This window comes from Triticum dicoccoides, chromosome 5B, assembly GCF_002162155.2.
Source record: "Triticum dicoccoides isolate Atlit2015 ecotype Zavitan chromosome 5B, WEW_v2.0, whole genome shotgun sequence".
NCBI lineage: Eukaryota > Viridiplantae > Streptophyta > Magnoliopsida > Poales > Poaceae > Triticum > Triticum dicoccoides.
In genome coordinates, this window is record NC_041389.1 from 297,704,074 (window position 1) to 297,711,572 (window position 7,499).

Below are 7,499 nucleotides of genomic sequence, written 5' to 3' on the forward strand. Positions count from 1 at the left end.
ATACCTTGGGATCCGGGTGGATTCATTACTTGAGCACTTTATGCCTAGCTTAATGGCTTTAAAGAAAGTGCTACCAGGGAGACTACCAGGAAGTTTTAGAGAGTCATTTATTTCTGTTGAGTGCTTTTATAAAGTTTAAAAACCAAAAAAATCTAGAGGGGAACTTAAAACTTTTCACAAAAGGGAAGCGATTGAAAGGTGATGCATTGCGGAAGTGAGGGTCAACCTCGATCACTTGTGTTCATGATCATGGAAATAATGTAGAATTTTTCATGAAGATTTTCACAAAAATAATTATCCCCTTATACAATTCCATTGTATTATAAAAATAATGTGCCAAGATTTGCCTTTAGGATGAGTAGATTGCTTGTTGGTATGTGTAGTGCAAAAACAGAAACTTTGGCTGTAGCGAGCGATTTTACATTTTTTACCAGAACGACGAAAGGTTCTGAAACTTTTGCACAGTCTTTATGTACAAATTGTTTATTTTTCATAATTGTTTCAGAATTTTTGGTGTACCAGAAGTATGGTAGATGTTCAGATTGCTACATATTGTCCTGTTTAAGACAGATTCTGCTTTTGATGCGTTGTTTTGCTTGTTTTGATGAAACTATCAATTTTTATCGGTGGTATAAGCCATGGAAAAGTTATATTACAGTAGCTAAAATGCAAAAACAAAATATGAATTGGTTTGCAACAGTACTTAGAGTAGTGATTTGCTTTATTACACTGACGGATCTTACCGAGCTTTCTGTTGAGTTTTGTGTGGATGAAGTGATCAAAGATCGAGGAGGTCTCGATATGAGGGGAAGGAGGAGATGCAAGAGCTCAATCTTGGGGATGCCCAAGGCACCCCAAGTAAATATTCAATGAGACTCAAGCGTCTAAGCTTGGGGATGCCCCGGAAGGCATCCCATCTTTCTTCAACAAGTATCCGTACATTTTCGTCTTCATTTCGTTCATGTGATATGTGCAAATATTGGAGCGTCTTTTGCATTTAGTTTTCATTTTTCTTTTATGCACCATGCTGGTATGAGATAGTCCATGGTTGATTTATAGAATGCTCATTGCACTTCACTTATATCTTTTGAGTATGGCTTTATAGAATGCTTCGTGTGCTTCACTTATATCATTTGAAGTTTGGATTGCGTGTTTCTCTTCACATAGAAAACCGATTTTCGTAGAATGCTCTTTTGCTTCACTTATATTTGTTAGAGAATGGTATTTTGTAGAAATAATTGAACTCTCATGCTTCACTTATATCTATTTAGAGAGACAAATGGAATTGGTCAATTGCATGGTTAGTCACAAAATCCTACATAAAACTTATGGATCACTGAATATGATATGTTTGATTCCTTGCAATAGTTTTGCGATATAGAGATGGTAATATGTGGGAGGTACTATTAAACGGTTGTGGTTAGTAAGAATATTGGTGTTAAGGTTTGTGATTCCCGAAGCATGCATGTATAGTCTCTCGTTATGCTATGAAGTTGAAGCATGATTTATTATTGATTGTCTTCCTTATGAGTGGCGGTCGGGGACGAGCGATGGTCTTTTCCTACCAATCTATCCCCCTAGGGGCATGCGTAGTAGTACTTTGCTTCAAGGGCTAATAAACTTTTGCAATAAGTATGTGAGTTCTTTATGACTAATGTGAGTCCATGGATTATACGCACTCTTACCTTTCCGCAATTTGCTAGCCTCTACGGTACGGTGCATTGCCCTTTCTCACCTCGAGATGTGGTGCAAACTTCACAGGTGCATCCAAACCCCGTAATATGATACGCTCTATCACACATAAGCCTTATTATATCTTCCTCAAGACAGCCACCATACCTACCTATTATGGCATTTCCATAGCCATTGCGAGATATATTGCCATGCAACTTCCACCGCTTCCGTTTTGATGACTTGAGCATTCATTGTCATACTGCTTTGCATGATCATATAGCTGACATAGTAGTTGTGGCTCAGCCACCATGCATCATTTCTATACATGTTACGCTAGATCATCTGCCAGAGGCATTCATATAGAGTCATATGTTGTTATAGGTATCGAGTTGTAATTTCTATTCCTTTTAAGTTATAAGTAATAGAAGTGAGATGATCATCATTTTTAGAGCAATGCCCCAGTGAGGAAAGGATGATGGAGACTATGATTCCCCCACAAGTAGGGATGAGACTCCGGACAATGAGAGAAAAAAAGAGAAAAGGAAAAAAAGAAAAGGAAAAAAAGAAAAAAAAAGGAAGAAAAAGGAAGAAAAAAAAGAAAAAAACAAAGAGAGAAGGGGCATTGTTAGTATCCTTTATCCCATATGTTGTCACTTTAATATACTAGTGGGAATATTTCATTATAGGATTAGATGCACACCCACTTAGTTTTCATATGGAGCTTTCATACACTTATAGCTCTTAATGCATTCATTTCATGGCAATCCCTACTTCTCACATTGATATCAATTGATGGGCATCTCCATAGCCCGTTGGTTAGCCGCGTCGAAGTGAGACTTTCTTAATTTTTTGTATTCTCTATATTTACCCCTATCATCATATTCTATTCCACCTGTAGTGCTATATCCATGGCATGCGCTCATGTATTGTGTGAGGGTTGAAAAAGTTGAAGCGCGTTAAAAAGTATGAACTAATTGCTTGGCTTGTCATCGGGGTTGTGCATGATAAATACTTTGTGTTAAGAAGACAGAGCATGACAAGATTATATGATATTGTAGGGATAGCTTTCTTTAGCGTTGATATTTTGAAAGACATGGTTGTTTGTTGGGATGCCTGAGTATTGATGTCTTTATGTCAAATTATAGACTATTGCTTTGAATCACTTATGTCTTAATATTCATGCCATGACGAGATATATGATCAAGTTTATGTTAGGTAGCATTCCACATCAAGAATTATCTTTTTTATCATTTACCTACTCGAGGACGAGCAAGAATTAAGCTTGGGGATCTAATATGTCTCCGTTGTATCTATAATTTTCGATTGTTTCATGCCAATATTATTCAACTTTTATATACTTTTGGCAACTTTTTATATGATTTATTTGGAGTAACTTACTTATACAGTGCCCAGTGCCAGTTCCTGTTTGTTGCATGTTTTTGTATCAAGAAAAATTCGTATTAAACGAAGTCCAAACGTGATGAAACACAACGGAGAATTATTTTGGAATATTTTTAAATTTTAGGAGGTGGAATCAACGTAAACGGAGGCCCGAGGCCACCACAACCCACCAGGGCGCGCCACCAGGCCCAGGCGCGCCCTGGTGTATCGTGCCCTCCTCGAACGTCGGTTGGAGCTATACTTCGGCGCAAGGAAACTTATATCCGGAAAAAAAATCATGTAAAAATATCAGCGCAATCAGAGTTACGGATCTCCGGGAATTTAAGAAACCGTGAAGAGCCAGATCTCGAGAGCGCGAAACAGAAGAGAACAGAGAGGGAGATCCAATATCAGAGGAGCTCCTGCCCCTCTGCCACCATGGAGGCCATGGACCAGAGGGGGAACCCTCCTCCCATCTAGGGGGGCAAGGAAGAAGAAGAAGGAGGGGGCTCTCTCCCCCTCTCTCCCGGTGGCGCCGGAGTGCCGCCGGGGCTAGGATCGTGACGGCGATCTACATCAACAATCTTGCTACCGTCAACACCAACTCTCTCTCCCCCTCTATGCAGTGGTGCAACACCCCTTCTCCCGATGTAATCTCTACTTAAACATGGTGCTCAACTCCATATATTATTTCCCAATGATATTTGGTTATCCTATGATGTTTGAGTAGATCCGTTTTGTCCTATGGGTTAATCATGATCTTGGTTGGTATGATTGTATATTTTATTTATGGTGTTGTCCTATGGTGCCCTTTGTTCTCGCGCAAACTTGAGGGGCCCTCGTTGTAGGGTGTTGCAATATGTTCATGGTTCGCTTATGGTGTGCGAGAGTGACAGAAGCTTAAACCCGAGTAAGTGGGTATGATGTATGGGAGTAAAGAGGACTTGATACTTAATGCTATGGTTGGGTTTCACGACCTTAATGATCTTTAGTGGTTGCGTATGCTTGCTAGAGTTCCAATCATAAGTGCATATGATCCAAGTAGAGAAAGTATGTTAGCTCATGCCTCTCCCTTATATAAAATTGCAAGGATGATTATAGGTACTTGTTATCGATTGCCTAGGGACAAATAACTTTCTTGTTGACAAAGCTATCCACTTTTACTACCTTGCATTTTATTCATAGTTTTATTCTCGCAAAGTACTCATACTTTTATTCTCACAAAATAGTTTCATACTTGTTTTAGGTAAAGCAAACGTCAAGTGTGCGTAGAGTTGTATCGGTGGTCGATAGAACTTGAGGGAATATTTGTTCTGCCTTTAGCTCCTCGTTGGGTTTGACACTCTTATTTATTGAAGAAGGCTACAAACGATCCCCTATACTTGTGGTTTATCAATGACCCACAAGTATAGGGGATCTATCGTAGTCCTTTCGATAAGTAAGAGTGTCGAACCCAACGAGGAGCAGAAGGAAATGACAAGCGGTTTTCAGCAAGGTATTCTCTGCAAGCACTGAAATTATTGGTAACAGATAGTTGTGTGATAAGATAATTTGTAAGGGGTAACAAATAACAAGAGTAACTGAGGTGCAGCAAGGTGGCCCAATCCTTTTTGTAGCAAAGGACAAGCCTGGACGAACTCTTATATAAAGCAAAGCGCTCCCGAGGACACATGGGAATTACTGTCAAGCTAGTTTTCATCATGCTCATATGATTCGCGTTCTTTACTTTGATAATTTGATATGTGGGTGGACCAATGCTTGGGTGATGTACTTCCTTGGACAGGCCTGAAAGAAGAATTAAGATAAATCTAACCATAGCATGAAACATATGAATCCAAATCAGCTCCTTACGAAGCAACGCATAAACTAGGGTTTAAGCTTCTGTCACTCTATCAACCCATCATCTACTTATTACTTCCCAATGCCTTCCCCTAGGCCCAAACAATGGTGAAGTGTCATGTAGTAGACGTTCACATAACACCACTAGAGGAAAGACAACATACATCTCATCAAAATATCGAACGAATACCAAATTCACATGATTACTTATAACAAGACTTCTCCCATGTCCTCAGGAACAAACGTAACTACTCACAAAGAATATTCATATTCATAATCAGAGGAGTATTGATTATCATTAAGGATCTGAACATATGATCTTCCACCGAATAAACCAACTAGCATCAACTACAAGGAATAATCAACACTACTAGCAACCCACAGGTACCAATCTGAGATTTGGAGACAAAGATTGAATACAAGAGATGAACTGGGGTTTGAGAGGAGATGGTGCTGGTGAAGATGTTGATGGAGATTGACCCCCTCTCGATGAGAGGATCATTGGTGATGACGATGGCGATGATTTCCCCCTCCGGGAGGGAAGTTTCCCCGGCAGAACAGCTCCGCTGGAGCCCTAGATTGGTTCTGCCCAAGTTCTACCTCGAGACGGAGGTGCTTCGTCCCGAAAGCTTCCTCTTCATTTTTTCCAGGTAAAAACCCTTCATATATCAAAAGATGGGCACCGTGGGCCTGCCAGGTAGGCGGCAAGGCAGGGGGTGCGGCCCCCGCCCTTGTGGTTGCCTGGTGGGTCCCCTCTAGTGCTTTCTTTGCCCAATATTTTTTATTAATTCCAAAATGACTCTCTGTGAAGTTTCAGGACTTTTGGAGTTGTGCGGAATAGGTCTATAATATTTGCTTCTTTTCCAGTCCAGAATTTCAGCTGTCGGCATTCTCCTTCTTCATGTAAACCTTGTAAAATAAGAGAGAAAAGGCATAACTATTGTAATATAATGTGTAATAACAACCCATAATGCAATAAATATCATTATAAAAGTATGATGCAAAATGGACGTATCAGCCACCCATGGGAGATTCGATTGTGCATGGAGATCGCGAAGTAGCTGATAAGTTTTCTCCTTATTATCCCAACTTGGATCGCCATACACCCCCGTCAACCTCCACAATTTACCATCCGGTTCCTCCACCGACACATCGATGCAGCTAAAGGTAGTAGTCCGGGAGTAGATCATCATCTCCTTCTTCCGGACTAAGAGTAACCCACCTCTCCTACCATCGAGACATGGTGCCACGGTCATATGATCCATCCTCGACTTTCTCATCAACTCATCTGCCTTAAACTCGTCCAAATGCGTCTCAGACAGAAAACCCGCATTGACATTATTCCGCCTCAGGATGTCCAGAAGCGAGCGAACTGTCTGGGCCCCGAGCAAGCCCCGACGATTCCAACTTATGAGTTTCATTGTGACCGGTGACCCTCCGCTGAAACTGACATCAATTCAAAGGCCTCTGCCCCCAACTCACTCGACCGAGCCTAGATCAATCCAGGCCAAACAGATTGGAAACTCAATACCCCATGATCTGAATAGATGGTGAATAGACCTGCAAAACCTCGCCGGGGGAAACAACCAGAACTGCAGTAAAGAGAACCGACCGTTGCCAACCAACGCAGGGACAGAATACCGATCACTACACCAAGCAGCGCCGGGACAAAAAGAACAGATCCAAAGTTGTCTTCAGATCCGATCAACAAGCAAGTTCCCTAAGCACCATCAGGGAAACTGTACGCAAACACAGTAGATGGAATCCTCATGACGTACTAGCAGTAGGCATATGAGATCAACTCGTGAACCTGCATCAGCACCAGAATTGTTGCAGGCTGAAATTCTACCAAAGAACGAGAGACCAGCCACGGCACCGCCGGCGCCGCCCTGGGAAAGAGATGTCAGCCCACGCGCCGTCGCCAAGGAGGCGGCCGGCGGCGGCCCGGCTGAACCCTAGTCACCTTAGTAGTAGCCTGACTTCCAGGAGAAGAATACGCTTCAGGCAGTACGGCAGCAATAATGCTACACCTATGTACTGCTTCTACGTGATAACCATTGGATCTTGATCTCACAACGCCGATAGAACATACTGTACCAATTCTATTTAGGCTTACATGGCCTGCCCGCTATTGGGTTGGGTCGTGCTGGCTGCGTTAACTAGCTACGGTTGGCCCTTTTCTTTTATTTTATTTTTCTTTCTCTTTCTTTCCTTTTTTTTCTTTCTAAATTCAAATCTGTTTTGAATTTGATTTTAGTTCCATCTTTAAACATCTCTAAATTCTAGTTTGATTATTTAGAAAACGGTGAAAATTTCATTTGGACCTTTTGGTCAATTAATTTCTGCCCCTTATTTTAGGGCCTTCCAACATATTCCATTTGTTCCTTTCCTATTTTTTTTCAATTAGGTTTATTTCCCTTATCTGAATTTCTTTGAGTTGTCTTCTACTCAATTTGAACATTTGTTTTGAGTATTTGTTTTGTCAAATTTCTTCGGGATTTTATTTTTCTTCAAATTGCGAGTGCGGCGTTTCTGCTCCTGAGCTCATCTGCACCCGCCCTGACGAAAAAAAAAACAAATACTAAAAAAATTCAAAAAAAAATCAT